The following is a 23,878-nucleotide window of genomic DNA, read 5'->3' on the forward strand; positions in this document are numbered from 1 at the left end:
GGCTAAGTTCCCGTTAGTAATCTCACAGCCAGGCCCCTATTTCATCACAATTGTAGCCAGACTTTGACAATTTTACCATGCATTGCTGGTGTAACAAGTTAATATTGACGCTATGAACCGTCGTTGCTAACCGACTAAGGAATGTACAGGAAATTGTCAGGTGTCGATTGTCAGTGCGGTGAAATAAGCACCAGCTAGGATCAAAATGCCAGCTCAGAGCTACTCGAGCCAATTCTAGTTTACTCGATCATTCAAATCGAAATCTAACTCATTGGACACGAAACGCACGCTTTACGCTGACCTATTAATTCGGACACTAATCGGTTAAAACAAATGAATGGCGGGCGGCGTCAGCGTCAAGCGTGCCCGCTCAAAGCGTGCGTTCCGTGGCCCCCGGGTAAATTCGAACACCACTTTGAGTCATAATTTGCAAATAGCTCGCTAAACGAAGCCATGTGGCCAGTATCACCGACAACGGCCGCGTCCAATTCGAAAATCGTACGATATTCCTAGAGATTCCAAATTAGAACGCTTATTGCAGGCGTTCATTTGTTTTACCAGTATGATAAATTAATAGATTAGGGACGCAGCTCGTATTCCTATCGCGTAAGATCCAGTTTCGCTTGAACTCCGTGTACGTATAGTTATTATAAACGTGGGGGTCTACTTATATTGGGTGATATGATAAGTGTTGGTAAGAACTTCTATTTTGCGCCAAGAACACGTCGGCTTAGCCTACTAATTGCATATCTGATTAATCGTTGTAACTTATTGCTAGCTTATGCCGCTTATTAATTATTTTTACTTTTTGCTTATCCATTCCGCATCTTGATTTTCTCGTTAGCTGCATGGGATATTGCGTTTTCTTTTTGCTATTGTTGCAGGCTACAGTTAGAAATGAAAATGTTAATTATAAAATTTATAAGTTATGGTCAGATATTTCTATTTTGACAAAAAATATCGTTAGCGTAACCTATATGGCTCATCTACCTACAGATTACCTACCGTATCGTCACAAAAGTAATCCACTGTATACCACATGACCCTACTAATGAACTATAGGTACTTTAATTGTGACTGCCTCCAAATGCTGATGTAAATTTCCTTTTTAACCGACTTCAAAAAAAGGAGGTTCTGAATTCGTCAGAATTATTCTAGCTTATTCAAAATACATTATTAGAATCCCTCAAAAACGGTAGTTTCTGAGGGATTGTGAACGTGGATTCTTTTTAAAACATAATCTGAAAATCAATTAACCGTTCAATTAAAAGTCCAAAATCGTAACATTTGGTTCCCATTCAAAGTTGCGATAATTATATTTTGATTGGGATCAAACTGTAAATCAGAGTTGGGCAAAAATTAACTTGAATAAGAATAAGAATAAAAACAGAAATTTTATTCTTATTCAAATCGATTTGAATTAGAATTATTCTTGCACTAATTATTTTAGAATAAAATTAAGGTGAATAAATCATGTGACTCTTATTTTAAATGCGGAATAAAAAGCAGAATAATTATTCTAGAAGTGGGCCTATTCTAACTAAGGTTTTATTCAACTAAAATGTTATTTAGAATTAAGTTAATTTTTGTAGTACAATCGGTTATATTTTGTTAGTTGATTTTCACCCTTCTATTTAAAAGTCGGATTGATTTGATATTTGTTACTATGAATAAAATTAAGGTGAATAAATCATGTGACTCTTATTTTAAATGCGGAATAAAAAGCAGAATAATTATTCTAGAAGTGGGCCTATTCTAACTAAGGTTTTATTCAACTAAAATGTTATTTAGAATTAAGTTAATTTTTGTAGTACAATCGGTTATATTTTGTTAGTTGATTTTCACCCTTCTATTTAAAAGTCGGATTGATTTGATATTTGTTACTATAGTTTAGGTATAGTACACATTGAAGAGTTCCGCTATACACTATCTAGTTCTATCATCCGATCAGGGTGCTTAGCCAACATACCAAACGTTGACCCTCCGTAGAGTTGCGCATAGTCTCTCTCTATCACTCTTACATATTAGTGCGATAGAGAGACAGATAGCGTTTCGTTGTCGTAGCGCAAACGTTTGGCATGTTGGCTACGCTCCCAATGTGCCTAGCCAAGATGCCAATTTTTATTTTTATTTTAATAACCGAATCATTAGGTAAATTTAGCTGTTCTGGGGGCCTAGCCAAGATGCCAATCGCTTGTGCTCCGACAACGCAGCACTTTCTGTCCGTATCACTCTTACATATTAGTGCGATATAGAGACAGAGATACCGTTTCGTTCTCGTAGCGCAAACGATTGGCATATTGGCTACGCACCCAAGGTGCCTAGCCAATATGACAATTTTAGTTTTTAATTTGATAACCAAATCTTTGGATACAATTTAGCTGTTCAGGGGGCCTAGCCAATATGCCAATCGCTTGCGCTTCAGCAACTAAGCACTTTCTGTTTCTATCACTCTTACATATTAAATAGTGCGATAGAGAGACAAAGATAGCGTTTCGTTGTCGTAGCGCAAACGTTTGGCATGTTGGATATTACGCTCCCAATGTGCCTAGCCAAGATGACAATTTTTGTTTTTATTTTAATAACCAAATCTTTAGGTAAGTTTAGTTGTTCTGGAGGCCTAGCCAATATGCCAATCGCTTGCGCTCCAACAACGACAGTCAATTTGTAAGATTTTAATCCATAAAATAGGTATAAATTAGACAAGAGACTAACTACTATTGCATCTACCTAACTATACGTAATTAGTACCTATACGGTACCCGGACTACATTTTTATTCGTGGAATATTATTTCGATTAAAAATCATGATTATATTTATTTGATTAAGAATAAGTTATTCTCATTCAATTTTTTCTCATACGAATTATTCCCGACCAAAATTATTTGAATATTTTTGACGGGAATAAAATCGAGATGATTTTATTCCTACGAATTCTTATTCAAATAATGATTTTATTCTTGAATGCCCAACACTGCTGTAAATTATAATCCGTCTTTTAATTGTCGACATATCGGGTTTAAAACTGCGAAACTGCGATGTTGGGATTATCGGGCCGATTCGAACGTACCTACATTTCAACATCATATCCGAATGAAGTCAATTAGTTATCGTGCGTATTTTTTCATTAGTACAGTCGCCCTCTGATATAGGTATCGGAGCGGTCAAGGCGCTCTTAAATATCTGAACACGCCTCTATTATCAGGGCGTTAGAGTGCGTGTTCAGATATTATGAACACCTTGGCCGCTCCGATATATCTGATGGTGACTGTATACGCATATTTATTACTATTAGATGATGGCATCATCATGTTGTTCTTCTAAAATACTAACGCGTTATTTTCAACCATAAAACCTATTGTCCCTCCATAAACGGTCGTTTACACAATAAACTCAGATCCCACGCTCACTAGTAACTACACATTATAAAAGCATTAAAATCACTTAAAGGAAGCGTAAGCGCCCTTTGACGCTATACGTCAACGTGTATACGTCAAAAAGTCGTATATTGTTGTGAGGCTTGTATAAAGATACGACCTTTTAACAGTCAGCGATTACATGTCGTCTGTGACTTTTACTGCCTCCTTTTAAACGTAAAAAGGTCGTATATTGTTATGAGGCTTGTATAATGTACGACCTTTTGACGGTCAGCGATTACATATTGTCTGTGACTTTTACTGCCTCCTTTTAAACGTAAAAAGGTCGTATATTGTTATGAGGCTTGTATAATGATACGACCTTTTGACGGTCAGCGATTACATATTGTCTGTGACTTTTACTGCCTCCTTTTAAACGTAAAAAGGTCGTATATTGTTATGAGGCTTGTATAATGATACGACCTTTTGACAGTCATCGATGACATTGTTTTGTCTTGTCCAACGCAGGCGCATTTACACGGTGCGCGCGCAACTAATGACAATTTAGCGCCTAGCGGCCCGATTCGAACTTTAAGGTACGTCAGTTAATAGATCTAGAAACGATATGGATTAGATATATTATGTCAGTGTCAAATGTGACGTTACTTCAAACAAAAACGTCACTTTTGACACTGACATATCTAATCCATATCGTTTCTAGATCTATTAACTGACGTATCTTAAAGTTCGAATCGGGCAGTAGATCGGTTGTTAAGGAGAAATGGGATTTTGAGTTTGATGTTAGGGGAGGAAAATTCGTACTGCGCCTTAATACAACTAGTTCCCGATTTGTGTTAGTAAAAAATTTAAATAAATACTTTCGTGCATGAGGAAAATTTTTTTGACATAAGTGTATAAGCTACTAGTATTTTGGTAAGTATTGTCATATTCTTCCAAAAATGTTAATACTCTTAATACCTACATGATTGAATGATTTTATTACCATTAGATTTTTACATAAATGTTACGAGTACAAACCTAAATAATGGTAAGTAATACATCAATGAATACATTGAAAGTGTACTATGAAATGAAATATACACACATATATAATGAAATATACACATATAAAATATATAATAACTGTAACATGTACTTACGTTAATTACCAAATTAATCATTTACTCCTTTTGAACCGACCGAAACCATTTTTATAATGTCCACATAAATATCTGGGTCAAATTTCTTCCAAAACGTCCACTTAACGACATTACAGGGTAATTTACGCTCTTACCCCATTATGACACCTAATAAGGAGGCTGATTCCAATTTCAAAATTTGTTATTTATGTAATTAGGCATATCACGCTAAAAGTGCGAGCGAGATGCCTAATGAGATGACTCTGATTACATTTCCCGCACATTAACTAATCAACTTATCATCCTTCTTTTTTAGGGTTCCGTACCTCAAAAGGTAAAAATGGAACCCTTATAGGATCACTCGTGCGTCTGTCTGCCGCGAAACTACTGGGTCTCAAATTTTGAAAAAATACACTAAATAGTTCTTTACCTGTAAATGACAGGAAAACCTATTAGAAACGTGCAGTCAAATGCGAGTCGCACGTAATTACTTAGTTTTTGATCCGACCCCTACGGGTTTTTTAAAGACGTTCACGTTCTACATAAATAAATACATTGTTAAAAATTGGGTAATGTATGGAACCCTTGGAACGCGAGTCCGACTCGCACTTGACCGGGTTTTTTTTTCTTCCCTCATGTTACATGGGCTATAACCGAGAAAATCGAAGTCCGTAAATTTCGAGCAACTATCAATGTCACTCTAATTACGCCTTACCTAACAGGAGTGAGAGAGAAAGTTGCCCGAAATTTGCGAACCCTCTGAAACTGATCGATTAACCTAGTGCACCGATTTTTAAACTTTTTATCGTTTCTACATTAATCTCGTGGAAGCTTACATTGCATTCTGCAAAGTATTTTTCAGTTATTTCGTGAACTTTAATTTGTCAGTGATTTTCTACTGAGGGCCTACCGCGAACCACGCTCGACGTGTTGCCTCTCTGTCGCACTTGTAAATTCGTACGTAAGTGTGACAAGGAGGTAACACATCGAACGTGGCTCGCGGTAGGCCCTCTGTACGTCTACCATCAGTGTTGACATTGACATATACGCTCACGTCTACGTAACTTACTTTCTATGCATCTCGCTCGTACTCGCATATTAGTGCAAGCGAGATGTACAGAAAGTAAATTACGTAGACGTGAGCGTTATGTCAATGTCAAAACTGGTGGTAGACGTACTGGTTCCCAAAGTCGGCGTGGGAAACTTGCGTGACAATTAAGTACACCAATCAGAGCGAGAAATCAGTCGTGTTATAAGGCATCTCGCTCTCACTTTTAGGTGTGCGTGAAATGCCCAATGATCACATCTCAAGGTCGCATCAAAACAAGAGAAAAACCTTATCAGATATTGAAATCAGAGTCGGTTTCAAAGGATCAACGACCTCAAACTGCCCGACATTTTGTCATCATGTGTCACGATTTAGATGTAACGGGATGTGACCATGTAAATAGATTAATGTATCCATCCACAATATTAACTGATGATTCGTAAGCCTTATCGCAATGGATTAAGATCCACATATGGCCAGTGAATTGCTGGGACGATGACAGAGTCAAAATGTGAACGAATGGAACGAATGAGTGAATGACTAGTGAAAACCTTGATTGTTCTTTACTGGTTGGCAGCCGGATAAACGTTGTAATTATGTAGGTGTATTAATTCACTTTGAATAATTACTTTCAATTGAATAAATACCGTAGGGAACATTTGATATGAGTGTGCTCTTGACATGAAAATCGATTTTGTAGATAATGGGCAATTTCATTTTAACTTGTATTTTAATCAAGCGCGACTTAAGTCGTGTTTGAGTAACGTCTAACCGTCAAATTCCTGACAATATGTATGGGATATGACATTGACCGTCTATTTTGTGACGATTGCTAACCGGCCGTTAATAGTACACAGTTAATTGAGAATGCCTTAATATGCGTTTTACAAAATTAAACACAACCGCGCGTGGAGATATTCATATTTTTTTAAAGTTTAGCAAAATACTTACCTTACTATATTAATCGTGATGATTATTATTATTAAGCTTAGAAATTATAGGTATAGTGTTTTCACCTGACGCGTATCAACAGAAATATATATGTTGTTCAAGGCTCGGGACCGGTGGGACCAAGCTAATTGCGTGTCATTTTCTATGACAAAGTATGGCAATGTCATCATTAACGTCAAATTTCTATAAAAATATGACGTTAATTACGCAGTTAGCTTAGATGAACAATACCGATGTATTTCGAATCCACACCGAACTCATACTCATACTCATTTATATGTAAAGCCATTTTACACTTCAAGAAAGAAAATATAATAGTAACACTAGTAATAATCATAAAATAATATTAGTAGGTACTTACACATTATGTATGGTTAAAATAAATTAGGTAACTAATTGTAACTTTTCTTGTAGCCAATGATCTGGGATTTGATATACTTAATACCTGGCTCATCTCTTTCTAATTTATAAATTGGAAAAAAAGGGGTTCGGTCCTCGTAAAACTGTGGCTTTCTTCGTGTACTGCTGTAGTGCATAATTATTTTCCATCGTATCTTCACGGAAACGTACGAACGTGTCTTGCTATTTCAGTCAGTCTCGGTACAAAAAGTACGAAGGTTGACTGAAGTAGAATGACCAATGCAATAATTTCCGAGAAAAAACGATGGATAACAATTATGCACTAAGGTAAACGTACTGGTGCTCGACGCGGTCCCAGTTAGGGTTGCCAGATCGGAAGGCGCTATTTTCGGGAAAAAATATAAATTTTTCGGGTATTTGGGGCTTAAGTCGGAAAAAAAAAAAAACATTCAAATTAAAGTAATTGTATTAAAAACAACGATATTTTACATTATTGGCTCTACGTCAGCTGCTCAGTACGGCTACCATCAGTTTATCACTGACATAAACGCCTTCGAGAACGTAATTTACTTTCTATACATCCCGTTTGCACTAATATGCGAGTGCGAGCGAGATGTATAGAAAGTAAATTACGTTCTCGACCGACGGCGTTTATGTCAGTGACAAACTGATGGTAACCGTACTGGTCTCTCGCCACGCGCGCGCTCGTGCTGGACGGGGGTCGCTAGCTCGCTCGACGACAGTTCGGAACTTGAAATTATTGCTTTATAACGAGAAGCTGTTTTTCGGGACACTTAACACTTTGTCGGGAATCGGGAACACTTGCTAAAAATCGGGAGAATCCCGCCAAATCCCGACCATCTGGCAACCCTAGTCCCAGTACATGTCATCTTGAAACTTAAGTCATTGTCAATAGAGGTGACAGCAAGGTGTCATCTATTGGGCATTAGCATGTCGAGCACTAGTACGTTAACCTTACATCTGTACTGAAACTGCTATATAATTAGATAACTCTGTACGGAGACGTTCGTTATTTTAACCCAGCTCTCAGCACGAACAAGAGTTTGCTTTAAGAGCAGTCTATCGCCTGGGGTGTAGTGAAAAGTCTGGATTTATTTTATACGTCCTAGGTAAGCTGTGCGCTAGACTAGACAGTTTGGTGTTACCAGAAATAATGTGTCGTCTTATGACTTCATTTAATTTGATGGGGGGTTTTGGTTTCACTTTGTTATTAAATAAAATTATTAAACTAGGTATGCTCAACAAAATAATTATCGACAAAAGAAACATTTGGCAAATGAAATTAAACGAGATATTAAAAAAATGTAAAAATAATAGTCATTTCTTAATACATTTTTCATTGGTTTCAGATTATTATGAATATAAATTCTTCTTCTTCCTCGATTCCTCATGACTGAGGGTCGCGACCACGACCACATCAGGTCGTTATTTTCGTCCATTCTGCACGATTTTCCGCCTTCCTGATAATAGGCGCCTGTGTAGATCCCTGGCAGGCCTTCTTAACAATGTCCACCCAGCGGGTTGATAGAATATAAATTCTACCAATCATGAATCTAAATTATCCTAATACCTATTAGTGAGTAAAACCTGAATTTAATCTGAGATTAGGTCAAAGGCAAAATACTTACCTACCTAATTTACCCTACCAGAGGGTCCAGTGAAATCTGGATTAAATATAAATACTCTTTCCGCAAGAAACATTTTATATAAATTATATTTCATTCACCATTTTAAACATAAAAATAAATAAAAACAACATTTCAAAATATTTCAGTGCTCTGAAGCAACGCTGAAATTGGAAAGTTAAAGTGTTGTAAAACCGAAATTCCGTGTACAACTCTAAAGGTTTTAATCACCGTGAGTGGGGCCCATCAATCTGCTTAATGCCGGGAACCAGCGATCTGTTTGCCACCTGTAAGGGATGGCACAGTGCTGCTTGCATAAACAGTAGTTTCTGACGTAGGTACTAATTCTTATTTGGGCCTTAGTCTCCGGTTAAAGTCGAACGCTGCGTTCAGGGGGCCGATTTTCGAATTTTGAACAGCGCGCCAGCGGAACGTTTTGGAAACTCTAAATCCCATACAAAATGACACAAACGCAAACGCGTACGGCACGTGACGCTATCGAATGAAATGTACACTAGGGATACAGCTATTTTCGAAATACGAACGATAGACATTGAGAAACGAGTGGTGCACTAAGCTTAGGTTTTACAAGTTATTCGATTAACCTATCTATAATTAAAGCAAAATTCGCCGAACCTTACATTTTAATTTGATATATATTTGACAGTCAGTCTCTTGTAATGAACATAAATTATGTTACATAATCATATTATTTTTCCAATTTAATAATGTGTATATTTTTCTTTGTTTCAGGTAAACTGCTTATCATGTCTTCAGAAGAACTTTGAATGATTGTTCGCTATTGTACTTCCGACACGATCCTATTGAAATGGTTTAGGAGCAAATTATGTATTATATTTCAAGTTTTCTTGGTTTCACCAATATAAGTTTTATTTATGCACCGTTGCAAGCTGGTAGTTACTTTTAAATTGATCTGTAGGTACTTGCAAATAATGGCTTGAAGTACTGACTACGTTGGCGCTACTGTGACTGTACGCAAAAACGAGTGATCCATTACGGTTAAAGATCTGATAGAGATGAAACTAAACGTAAACAACCCTACGGGTGGCTTGGCGTTAAATGGGTTAGATATAACCGAGAGGAGTATTCTGATATAACAATTTTTTAAGGTTTGGATACGACTATGATGATCTCTCACGCTGATTAGTATGTATGTATGTATGTAATAATAAATAAAAAATAAATAAAAAAAAGCCTCTTTATTTCCATATCAGTTAATTACAAACTTGGTAACGTTTAGGTACATACTATTATTTCTTAATTTATTTTATCTATTTTCTGTTTCTTTTTTTTATATTTAAACTTAATTTTATATTTGTGTAAGTATTAAACTAAAACTTGATAGGAACCCCATGTTGGCTAAAGGCCTCCTCCAATTTCTTTCATTCGTGTCTGTCTTTACATACTGTTTGTCTCTTTTTTTGTATGTATGTATAAACTCTTTATTATACACAACACAAAACACAAATTTATGGCACAGTACAAAGGCGAACTTATCCCTTTATGGGATTTCTTCCAGTTAGTATTAGTGCGTGACAGCGGACATGCAAGAGAACAATCTCACACCTGAGGATGCCGAATACCGGGCAAAGTGGAGAAGACTGAACAGTAAAGCGGACCCTGCATGGCGCTATAGTTCGTTTTTTCTAGCATTAGAAATAAGGTAAACAATCTTGATGTGTCTTTTAATACCTTCTTGCAAGTTCTTTCTAATGCTAAAAAAACGAACTATAGGCCGGGAAAACGCTAGATTGAAGAAGAAGTATTAGTGCGCAGGAAGTGCAATCAGTCTCATGTCATTCGGAATCCTCATACGTAGGTACTGTCACTTATCGGTAATGTCGGTGCTCTGTGAGTCGAATCAAAACATTAACAAGTCGTTTAATAAGAATCTTTACCCAGGGAGGTATCGAAGAGTTCGTCACTAGAGTTAGCGAGTTTGCCACACCATTGATATTAAGTAATATAATATAAAATATGAAACTAAATGCATTGTCTTGGTAGTTTGACTTCAAGTTTGACTTGATTATAGTCTAATAGGTACATATAATATTAAAGTTAAGCGGTGCCTACCAAAAGGTATGAAGATATTAAATGAATATTCAAAGAGACGGTGGACAACATTTTCTTATATCGAATTTTCATAATTTTTCACGGGGCCTATTTAAAATAGCGAACCCAACAAGAGCTTCCGTTTTTATAAGAGCTTCCGTTTCCGTCTGTAACATTTGACAATTTTGAGTAAAAATGTTGCTTTATGCTTAATAAACTTAATTTAAAAAAAGATAATTAAATCGGAAGGAGCAAGTCATATGCGGGCGGATGTCTCACAAAAATAAAATCAAGAAGGCCTATAAAAAGTTATTTACTAATGAATAAGATCCGAAAATCCGTTAATTCAATTCCTACTACAAAGTCAATTTGCTCAGTAAAGACGTTTTTAATAAAAATACGAACCGGTTGTGCCCTTTACCAAAATTGACGGATTGTTCCAACATTGTTCAAGGAAAATCCAGCAATTATGAAGCCGGTCAAAAGGCGAATTGTTATAAAATCATCAGAGAAGGTAGTCCTAAAAAAATAAAGTACCTGCGCGGGTTTGTCTTTTTTAAGACCCTTAAATCCCTGGCCGTTAATGTTTAATGTAATCCTGGGTAAATAATAGTACATTATTGTCGAGGCTCGGAAGTAGCTACTTGCAGGCTGAGGATTCGTTTTAAACGGACGACCTTGGGAGTCCGTTTAATTGAATCCGAAGCCAGCAAGTAGCCTTCCAGCCGAGTCATATATAGTGCTTTTCTCAAAAATGGTGCAAGAAATATAAATATCATAGAAATATTTTACAAAAGCAACTTTCTTACGTATATATTTTCACAGAAAAAAGTAGAAACAATTGAAAAAATTAGCTTTGCCGCCTTTTTATTTTTTTAATAAAAAAATAAAAGTGTATTTTTCTGCCGAAAATACGCCAACCTATTTGAGACAGCTAAATAGTCGCGGTACTAATCATCTGTTTGGCTGTTTAATGGGCCTGTGCCTTCATTTGATATGGCCATTTCAACTTTTAAAAAGTTTGGAACTCGACAAATAATGGAATTTGTATGCAACATTGCAGTCCCAAAATCGAGACTGCAATGTTTTTAACTTTTTAATTTTTGACTGACCATAAACTACGCGCTTCGCAACCTATTTTTTAAACGGCAAAGTCGACTTTGCCGTCCATTTTTGAGAAAAAATATTAAAGGCTGCGTCTTTGACACTGCTTTAACTCTTTAACTGCTTTATTTAATGAGAACAACGGAATTAGGGTAACTATTTCTTTAAGGAAGCTAAATGACCTTAGGTATTGTTACTTCATTGTAGGTACTTTGAAGAGGGAGAGAGAGAGGTAATACATTTTGTAACCCTAAAATATGCTTATTTTTCCTCCATAATTACTTAATTAGATATTCAATTTCAATTTTAAAATTATTATACTGTGGTAGGTATGTTGATATATTATCGATTTAAAGTAAACCATCACTACTGTCATGTTGTAACACTAATGAGGTTGTGATATAGTTTTCAGATATCTTCTTCCTAGTCGAATCCTCATGTCTGAGGGTCGTGACCACCATAAGGCGCTTTGTGCTGTAGTGCTCTCCCTCCTGGCCGATTCATTGCCTTCCTTAAGGAACCCTGGAACCCCTCGCGTGTAACCTCTTGAATGGCGTTGAACCAGCGTGTGGGTATCCCTCCCTGTTTTCGATGACCTTCAACAGGCCCAACTAGCAGAGCCTTTTCCAGGCTATCAGGCTCACACCGGGCCAAGTGCCCAAAAAAGCCAAGCATTCTCCCACGGCAAATAGCAGAAAGACGAGTCTGGATCTTGAGCTCCTGCAGAATAGACACATTAGTGCGACGCGCTGTCCAGGATATGCCTAACATTTTGCGCCAACACCACATTTCAAACGCATCTATTCTGGCTTTGGTCCGAGCTTTTAAAGTCCAAGTTTCTGAACCATAGAGAAATATGGAAAAAACCAGTGTGCGCATGAGTCGTACTTTTGTGCCGCGTTTGATGTTACGGTTTTTCCATATTTTCTCTAGTCACTTAACTGCAGATTTGGCTATTTGTCCACGCCTCACAACTTCTCTATCACAGTCCCCGTCGCTGCAGATCAGTGAACCCAAGTAGACGAATTCCTGTACTATATCCAGGTCTTGCAAATCGTGGGTCCTTTCAGATATAAAAACTGTTGGATCACAATTACCCAAAGCAAAGCAGCAAAGCAAAGGGAGCAAAGTTGGCACCTTTTATGGAATCAAAATCTCATCAAAGTATTCCCGACTCCATTGCTCATTAAAGTTAAGGACCTTTTTATTTATCGACTTAATTTTACAATCGTCGAATTCTTAATTCTTTTCGTCTCACGAATTTGACGTAACGAAAATACCTCCTCCTCTTCAAGAAACTTTGTATGTATTTACTTTGTAAAATAGGAAATAGTAGGTACCATTAAAAGCTAACAAGTATGCAGAACTAAAGGTACGTCTTCACGAAAATGCTCTATCACGAAATCAACAATCACGATGCATGCTAATGATTGCAGTTTCATGATGGCGGACGTACCCATTTATAATTACTACACATCCCTTTCTCTAAGAAAGGTATAGTAGTTACAATTATTATTCAGTTGTATAAAATATATTATTCTTTGTAGGTCTTAGCAGTGGGAAAACACTCCTCCTTTCGGGCAAACTCGGCTCCGTTCGGCTTAGCATTGCTCCGAGCAATTATTAGGGTTGGCACTACTTGACGTCCTTTTGACTTGAATTTTGTCAACCCTTAATAACCGAAAGGGATAGTGCCATACATTAGAAATGGATAGCATGATTCGCCCCTGAATCGCTGTCAAACTTCGGTTTTGTAGGAAGTGTCCTTTCTGTACGGTAGTAATATTATTTATTCTGTGTTCTTAGTAAGACTGGGAAACTGAAACTATGTAATATCAGGTAATATTAAGACAAAGTGTCGTTTTGAGTTGTATGTCAGTGTTCTAGTCTAGACTATTATAGCGTTACATATTTACTTTAAACGCGCTACGAGCCTCAAAGCTGATAATCGTTTGTCTTACTCTGTTATTTTGACTTATGTATTTGTAAAAAGGGATAAAATATAAATTCTGTCATTGAGACTCATAAAGTTTTATTTTCACAGCTTCGGTAGCCATATAAAAACGTAGTTATCTTATGCAAGTTTAAATAATAAATCGTCTGTTTGTCAAAATGTATCGATAATGTAGCATTGTTGTTGGCCTTTTGCGTGAGTGTAACAGAAATTAGGTTAAATGCGGCTCGACTGATTCTATTATTTTTGGTCAATTATTCATACTATGTAGTTATGGTTATTGATTATCTACACCTGTAATTCCAAGGCTGAAAGCACCAAAAATAATTTATACTAATATCTGGGAGACCGAGCTTTGCTCGGAAAGCGTATAAAAACTCAAAAATGCGCGTTTTCCCAGAGACCAAGCTAGATCGATTTTTCGCCCCATATATTTCCATATATCAAATTTCATCGAAATCGTTAAAGTCGTTTCCGAGATCCCCGAAATATATATATAAATAAATATACAATAATTGCTCTTATAAAGGTATTAGATAGATTAGATTCTATTTATTTGACAGAGTGCACCTTTGAAACGTATGTCCATTATAGTTCCCATAAACAATGTTAAGGCCGCACCATATTTTTAATTGTTCCAGCCTAGGGCAGATCGTGACTACCTTGATGACTCTTAACTTAATACACCCAATTACGACCACACTTAAAAGACCCGTCAAATCACACCACTTTCTAAACTCAAGAGGCCTATAATTCTAGATCATCTAACCACCAAAGTAAACAACACACTCAGTCAAACGAAATAAAACCTTAAGCTCAAAACATCAAGGCTTCTTATAAGTGAACATTATTTGTAGTTATGTCACTCATAAATACAATTCCAAAAAGGAATATGTGCCAAGTAATTTCATAGATGTCTGTTACGTTTTAGAACATAAAAGCTACCATTGTTACACGATCATTATAGTATTGAAGCCGGATTGTATGAACAGTTAGCAACGGTACCGGCGGATTTCCTGGGTTCGATTCCCAGATAGGAATGAAGGATGGAGTGTGGGATACGTTTTTGTAAGTCGTTCTGTCGAAGTAGGTAATGCACTTTTACAGTGTACTTACGTGTTTGATTTTTGTTTTTTCCATGGGTGGATTATCTTTCTTCTTTGACTTAATTGTCTCAAAGGCTTGTTTGACATGCTAAAAGACCTAAATTATTATTTTGTTAGGTATATCAACTACACCTTATAAAACAAAGTCCCCCGCCGCGTCGGTCTGTTTGTGTGTTTGTATGTTTGTTCGCGATAAACTCAAAAACTACTGAACGGATTTTCATGCGGTTTTCACCGATCAATAGAGTGGCTCTTGAGGAAGGTTTAGGTGCATAATTTGTTAACCCGTGCGAAGCCGGTCGCTAGTGTATTATTAATATAAAAATATATTATACCAGTTTCCGCTGAACTGATTATTTTTCATACGGATAATCGTACTATTTTACTGCCCTATTTAGACTTGATATTTCCTCCCAGTACAGATGAAGAAGCATATATAACCTCAAACGAACGTAAAATTAAAGAAAACTTAAAGCTAAAAATCCACCTCGATCCCCGCCATTATATTTTATCGTCATTTTAAGTGACATAAAATTTTACAGTAGCTATTACGGTGGGGTATTCGCTATCAGTGGGGTATTCGCTATCGATATCGGTCGACAAAACGATTGGTTTAATTCCAGCGCTTAATGCCCGTATCGGATTATGGCAGAATGACTCAGTCGACACAGTTTATGAGAGACTGACGACCCGTGTTTTGCACAAACAGCAAGACTCTATTTAACTGTCCGTCGGTGGACCTTATGTCTTATGTAATAAGGTCTACGAACTGTCAGTTAACCGTGTGGGCGGTGGTATGAATGCACTATGATATTTGTACCTTGGATTAGCATGTTCTACTACTGCAGTTGGATAAAGACCTTCCTCTTTTTCCTCCACAGATCTCAAAGCAATTACTCTTACTCATAACCAATAAAACCTAATAAAGCAAAAAAAAAATCGTAGGTAGTTAGTTTAGAGTAGGTATTAGCAGATTGGAAAATAGGTAGAACCCGGGTTCAAATACCGCTTTGCGGACTAGATCTTACTTTCAACTAGGAAACAACTAAAATTATATTATTATATATTGTTTTTAAGCAGTCACACTATTTTGTATAAGTAAATTATATTATTTGTGGCCTCCGCAACTGGATGGCTTGGCCACTTTTTCTATAATATACCTACGGGTTCCATTTCAGTTTAATTACTTTTATTGAAAATAATTTTGTCGAAAAAACATTTTTGGTGAGGGCCGAAGGCAGAGAGTAGAGTCGAAACTGGACACTTACTCTAGCGCGCGCATGTTATTTACCTACATTACCGTCCGGTACAGTTTATCCTTTTTTTTATTCGTATATCATATGACAACCAGATACAGAATAAAGATACTTACTACCTTTTTCAAGTTTTATCTCACTGTCATACATATTTTGCGGAAAGATTAAATAGGTACATTATGGGCAATAAGGACCACAAGAATATGTAGTTCTTTCACTCCACCATTATCGCAGGTCTTTCATTCGCGAATGACAGACGAATGGTCCTTCATTACGTTCCATTGACGCACGCCGTCGTTCCCACGCCGTTCTGGCGTGCATTCAGTTCTGATGCAGTTTGTTTTTGAACGACTTTGTGAAGGTGTGCTATTATGGCGGTTAGGTACCTGGCAGAGAAGGCGTGACGTACTTTTGCAGTCTTTTGCATTGTTGATTGCCCTTATTTGTCAAAACGCTGTACTAGTGTATATTTACTTAGTTTTCATTTTATAAATAAAATACATACATTCTTATATTACCTTCTAATACTGTACAGATGGACCAAAAAACGTTAAAAACATTTTTTTAAATATTTTTCTTACTTACACGTCTTTTACAAAACGTCCTTATAAATTATAAGTAGCTCATTTCAACTTAATCGTTTGTTAAAATTATCATCAATATATTATGTATGCCCAGTATACCACAGTAAAAACAAGTCAACGGTTTTTTTGGACAACCCAGTACAGCAGCTCTCACTTTTCCGTAACTTCACGTCACATAAATCAGCATCTTTGTACCTCAGGCGTAGGTCGATCAATGTGTCTATTACAATTATTGACTCTGGACAACATTACAAAAGAACTCATTGAAAGAGAAAAGGTAAGTGGTACGCCTCCAAGCCTACGTTGATGTCGTTGATCCTATCAATGTTGTTGAGATGAGGATACTTGCACTGTTACGTCTGCAGCAAAATGAAATATGTACCACAACTTCTCTTGCGGAAAGATTATGAGATAAAAAAAGAAAATTATACAGCTAAAATATATTAAATGGACAGTTAGCCATATTGTGCGAGGTGATTAGGTAGGCCATACTGAACAACTTTTTCTATGGGACCAACTCCGAAATCACAAAAATTTTATTAGCCGTTTCATAGATTTTGGTCGAGTGGATGTCGACGTTTTCAATGGGAAAGCCAAATTTTTTTTGGGATTTCGGGGTTGGTCCCATAGAAAAAGTTGTTCAGTGTGACCTACCTAATCACCTTGCATAATATGGCTAACGGTCCAAAAATGACCCTGTATATTTAAAAATAATAGTACATTGTGATACAAGTGTGCTACGGTGGCCATTACACACGAAAGCGAGCGCGCAATAAGAAAGCCGTTGTGTGTAAGAAACTTTCATATTAATCAAATTTTAATTATTAATTGTAATTGTAGTTAGTAAATTAAGTCTAAACTCTGTCATACTGCCGCCGTCTGTACGACCAGATTTATCTCCTTTTTTGTACCCGTAGGGTTAGCGACAGGGTTAAAGTAAACCAGCTTGCTTGTAGCCAATTTGTCCAATTTAGCCGGGCTGTGCAAAAAGCACGTCTGGCCACTTAACGGATGTCCCTGGATTATTTATCAAAGCTGGGCAAATTAGCAAATCAGAGTTAAAAACATGTTTACATCTTTTTTAGAGTTTCGTACCCAAAGGGTAAAAACGGTACCCTATTACTAAGACTCCGCTATCCGTCTGTCCGTCTGCCCGTCCGTCCGTCCGTCTGTCTGTCACCAGGCTGTATCTCATGTCATGAACCGTGATAGCTAGACAGTTGATTTTCACAGATGATGTATTTCTGTTGCCGCTATAACAACAAATACTTACTAACAAAATAAAATAAATATATTTAACTGGGGCTCCCAACATACCTATACAACAAACGTAATTTTTTGCTGTTTTTTGCGTAATGGTACGGAACCCTTCGTGCGCAAGTCCGACTCGAACTTGGCCGGTTTTTCGTTTTTTCTGGCCTAGGTAATGGTATATTTTAATCGGCTTCCAAATTCCTTTTTGGACGTCCTATACAAAAAAGCTTTTAACTTTTTACATGTTTGCACATATAAACCGCTTGAATCTTTACACATACCATCGCCTACACTGTTAACTGACAGTTCGTAAACCTTATTACAAAACGCATAAGGTCCATCGATGGACACTTAAGAAAATTGCTGTTTGTACAGTCGAGTGCATAAATATGTATACATTTCTTCACCTTAACCCATTGCAATAAGGTGAAAAAATTTATACATATTTATGCACTCGACTGTACTGGTACGCCCTGTTAACTAAAAGCAACAGAAATCAAAACAAATGCGTGCAAACAATCGTCATCGTCCCAAATAACACTGCATAAAAGGTTAATGGATTTTGCAAAAGGCTATGACTGTCAGGGTCTTTGTGTACGGCCTTTAGTGATGATGTGATGATGTCATTAGCAGAGCAGGGAACTTAGGTATTCAGACCTTGTTTTAGGATTTGCTGAGATGTTTTAGTAGATACAAATAGCGTTGTTCATAAACGCCTTAAGTCTAACAAGCTCTTGACAATCGTTTGCCCTTATCCGTCATTTTGACATTTGTGTTTGTTAGAGAGGAACAGAATTTAACAAAGGTTTACTCAGTTTTATGTATATGTACAGGGGGTCTCTACAGAGCAATTTATATATTCTTCTCAATATGGGAGCGGCAATCTCGAAATTAAGTAATTATATAAATGCTCGTCCGTATATAACATATCTTAATAAGTTTAATAACACACTTCTACTTTATGTGATACAGATATTTGCTTAGGGTAATTTTACCCTAATTTCAATTGAACCTAATCATGAAAACCATAAAACATCATCAGAACGTCGTACACGTAATGAAAGTTTGTAACCTATTCGTTTTAGGACTAATCTTAATTGTCATGATGCACTATAAGATTTTAATAGCATTTAAACTAATTTGCGTGATCCATTCCTTTCTAAGGGCTACATTTTTTTTAACTATCTATATTTATAATAGGTAGGTACTTACCGCAGGCACTTACTTAACAAACCATTATTATATCACATAACCATGTAATTACGCGCCATATTTCATATTAGTCATTACTGCAGAATGCAAACGAGCCACGTTATGCAAGGACGCGGCGGGCGTGTCACCGCAAGCTCCGTGCCTCTTCTGAGCTCCTGGTAGCTTGCTTTAATAAGGGAATTATTTTAAAGGGTTTCCGACCTTTTTTGAAGAAAAGCTGGTTATAAACGAGGTCTCTTCTTGGAATATTTTTAAATAGCCTCCTATTTGCAGTCTAAAGTTGACATACACTTCAGTTAAATCAGAATAAAAGTTACATTCACATGGCGACATGTTACTTTGATTTCCTTGTGAAATTACGTTGATGTCGTAGGCGTCGTAGCCGAGTTAATGTCGCTATAAGAACGTTCAATTCGTCACTTAGCTTATTTTATGAAGGAAATTGACAGTGACATAAGGACACCACCCGTTTCAACACCACAGCAGTAACGCTGCTGGAGCCTCTATCCTGAAGTAACCTTAAGGATTATAATGTACCTAGGTAATTTTTATGTAGCGAACAACTAACGACTATTGCTATAAATTAAAATGTATAGAGCACAAAATCCTGAGGATTAGTATATGCAGGAAACTACATTGACAAGATGCTACATTCCTTTACCTTCAACTACATTTGTCACACTTATTTGACATGTCCTCCACTGGTTATTGCATTAACTAGTAGCTTAACCCTAACTTTTTCTTAAATTAACAATGACCGCGCGTGACACGGCAAAGGAATAGGAGGTTACCTCATTTGTTATGGACTCCTGGTGCCGAGGAAATGGATTTAATAATGAGGTCATAACGGCACGGCCTTATTTTATGAGCTCCTGATGGCATAATTTACTGACGGATATTTTCTGTTTGATGACGAAAAGAGCTACGATCCAGTTGAAATGAAGTTATTCTGAAAGTGAGAGTATGAAAAATGATGATGAATGAGACGGTGTACCCTTATTTTATCGCCAAATTTTTTGCTAAATTTTGTTATAGAAAAAAATATTCATAGAATAATCTAATCGCACATTTTTGTTACAATTAATTCTGTTTCATCGATTATTCATTTCAAAGAAACATATTTTGTAATTTGATTAAAATTCAGAATATTTATTCAAAGATTTTTAATTATAATAAAAAACTGACTGTAGAATTATTATTCATTGAATATTATTTGTGCGACACTACAGTTCATAGAATATTAATTTCAACAATTATTATTTTACTAAATTACCTTTCACATACTCGTAGTATTCATTGAAATCGCTAAAAAAGGAGTTTATGTTAGCTTAGAGCTGCAACCCCTAAGAAAACGAATCGTTGCTGGAAAAGTGGGTTAGGTTAGGTTAGAACTGCGACCCCTAAGAAAACGAATTGTTGCCAGAAAAGTGGGTTAGGTTAGGTTAGAACTGCGACCCCCAAAAAACGAACTTTTTCCATAAAAGTGGGTTAGGTTAGGTTAGAACTGCGACCCCTACGAAAACGAACTATTGCCAGAAAAGTGGGTTAGGTTAGGTGAGAACTGCGACCCCCAAGAAAACGAACTGTTGCCAGAAAAGTGGGTTAGGTTAGAACGGCAACCCCAAAAAAACGAATTCCTTCCAGAGAAGCAGATTGCGTTTAATTAACGACTCAATAAATAAAATTCGACTAAATGACTATTCTGTATTTTAAATTTTGTTGAACCGTATTTATAAGAAGTAACTTTTCTACAGATCGATGATTCTGTGAAATGAAATTACATGAACAAATTGTTCTTGAGACAAAAATATGATTAAAAATTTTTGGTGAAACATAACTAAACCGAACTAAAATTATTTGAAGTAAATATTCTGTGTAAAGATTATTTTGCAATTTAAAATTACTTGAAAATTTTTCTGTGAAACTAAAATCTGCAGAAAAATCGCCGGCAAAACAAAGGTAAACCGAATGAGACATTTGGTTGCTGCATCATGGTTTGGTGTTGGTTCGTATTCGTACGTCTGACACCTAAAAGTTTACCGAATTCTGTAAATATAGGTACCTACCTTAAGAAATAAATTCAATTTATTTTCCTACGTAATTATTTTACGTATAAAATCAACATGTACAGAAACAATTAATTATGAAGCACCCGATGAATAAACACAATCAAACTTCAGACAGTACCAACAGATTCATTAATAAATTAAATCAGCCAAATGAGCCGCGAAAACCTGAGAGGAAATTAGAAAAACTCCCGTGAGAGCACTCGGAGAGTACCTCGCCACCTGAGCGCGGTAATCAAATCAGCGGGACTGACGGTCTGGTAGAATGTTGGGGGATGTTGGCAAGGGGTAAAATAGAGTATATACTCGTATGGTAGTTAACCATACGTATTAGCAATAGTCATTTGGAAAGCATGGGATTTGGTATGTGGGGTACAGCATAAAATTACAAATGATGTGATATGTAGAGAAGTATTTGGGAGGATGGCTTCAACAAAATTACAAAAGATGTGATAGGTATGTAGAATATTTGGGAGGATGACTTCAACAAGTTAAGGGATGTTAACCATATCTACAAGAAGTAAAATAGAGGATATATACTTTACAATCGTACAGCGGTATGCGTCTAGTATAAATTATTGAAATAATTTGGAAGTGATACAGCTTAGGCGTTTCGCAAGAATTTTGGGGGAGGTAGGCATCTGAGGGTGGTAATCGAATCAGCGAAATAGACGATACGAAAGAATGTTGGGGGATGTTGACTATAGTCTGCTAGGGGTACTCCGACTTAACAACTGTACGACCCTATGCGAATATATAAACTGTGGAAGCACTTGGAAGTGATACAACTAAGGAATGGACGTTTCGAAAGAATTTGGGGGACTAGTTACGTTGAGTGTAAAAGAAAGTCTCGTCGACATGTGATGTGTTTAACTATTTGGCAGGATTGCATATGAGGGTGATAATCAAATCAACGAGACAAACGATTCGGAAGAAAGTTGGAAGGGTTGTGTGTTGGGGGGTCAAATTGAACATATAAAGTTACCAATAAAACCGGCTAGACAATTTGAAAGAATGCCAATTTTCGGCGACCGATCATAACGCCAGGCAGTTAGTGAAATTAATAGGCATATCGAACGTGACAATCTTTGTCTCGGTCTCTGACAGAGCCCGGCTAGGCTCACTCACTCAAACGTAAAATACCTCAACTTTAGTTTGTAGTAAACACCAGCAAAAACGTTCTCCATCAATATTTGAGGCACACTAATCAGCTGTCCAACTTGCAAGTGGACACAGGACTAATGCTGCGGTCGCGCGACCAATAGTCCGCCGGATCAGACACCCTGATTAGCTCCGCTTTGTTTTGCCCTGGTACATTTGCTCACAACGTGTCAAAGGTCGAAAGTTACTTTGTCTTTTGGTTTACAATTGCGTGTGGATTTTGTTCATGATTGTAACAAGCGTATGTGAGGTTACTGACGTCAGGAATTTTGGCAGATTGTGAGCACTGTGGCCGGGTTGAAAAGGCTTAGGTTCATAAGGTTTTTTTCATACTTGTAACTAAAATGGCCGTCTACATTAGTATTCAGATTAAGTAAATTTAACGAAATTTCTTAAATGTTACCGTCTTGTCGTAGGACGTGCGGCGCTATGATCACATTATGTTCAAAAGACCGAAGTGATCCCACAAAGATTTGTACGGAACACTAAAAAAATCAAGAATTTTGACAGGACTCTGTCCTAAATGTATTATACTAGCGACCCGTCCCGGGTTACACAAAACCTTAACAAATTATACACTTAAACCTTCCACAAGAATTACTCTATTGATAGGTGAAAACTGCTTGAAAATCCGTTCAGTAGTTTTCGACTTTATCGCCAACGTACATACACACAAACATACAGACGCGGCGGCGGGGGACTTTGTTTTATAAGGTGTAGTGAAAATGCACGCAAAAAGAGAGTCATTTTTGTATAGGCATTTCTAACAAAGTGTTCATTTTCATTACTTTTGAGTACTGTTTCTAGCATAACTAGATATTCTCTACCAGCGGTTTGTAAGACCCAACGTACCGATTTTTCCCCTGTACCGGGCAAGAGAATAATGTCCGCGGTACCGGGACGAATAGCCCTCAGGATCCTCTTTGATTAAGCTCTGCTTTGGTATGCACCCCTGGTAGCTCGATTTTAGGTATAATACCCACCTAAATTGACTTCCACGAGAAGCCACTTAATTTTCTAATTTATGTCATTTTGTTCTCTGCGAAACGAGTAGGTAGTAATTAATACCTTTCGCATCGATATTATTAAATTTACGGACTGGTTCTCGACGTTGATGTAAAATTGCTATTTACAGTTATTGCAATTTGCAAAAAATATAAATCGCTCTGAATAGGTAACTATTTATAAAAACTATTTACCTTACACCTTACGTTACATTGTTTAAAGCTACTTTATTGTCCTTTAGCACAGAAAAACTTTTTGTTATTTATATCCTACTATCCAAAGGTTGTCTCGAAGAGATTGTTTATAGCGATAAGATTGCCTGTTACCTTTGTCTAAAACAAATTGTAAATATATTTTGTGACGCAATAAAGAATATGTACTTAACAATGAGGAAATACTTTTACTTAGCTACTACTACATTAATTTTCTCTTTCTCAAACCAATCCATCTCCATCTGTCTAATTTCACCCAAATGGCAATCGGCCCGGTTCGAACTTTAAGATACGTCAGTTAATAGATCTAGAAACGATATGGATTCGATATTTCAGTGTCAAATGTGACGTTTCTTCAAACAAAAACGACACTTTTGACACTGACACATC

General features: G+C 36.7%; 1 protein-coding gene across 2 annotated transcripts in view; it reads left to right on the top strand.

Moving 5' to 3' along the window:
- Window positions 1-23,878, top strand: part of LOC134790442 (leucine-rich repeat neuronal protein 1-like) — a 341,152-nt gene that overhangs the window by 62,386 nt on the left and 254,888 nt on the right. The window lies entirely within an intron of this gene.

This window comes from Cydia splendana, chromosome 5 (assembly GCF_910591565.1).
Source record: "Cydia splendana chromosome 5, ilCydSple1.2, whole genome shotgun sequence".
NCBI lineage: Eukaryota > Metazoa > Arthropoda > Insecta > Lepidoptera > Tortricidae > Cydia > Cydia splendana.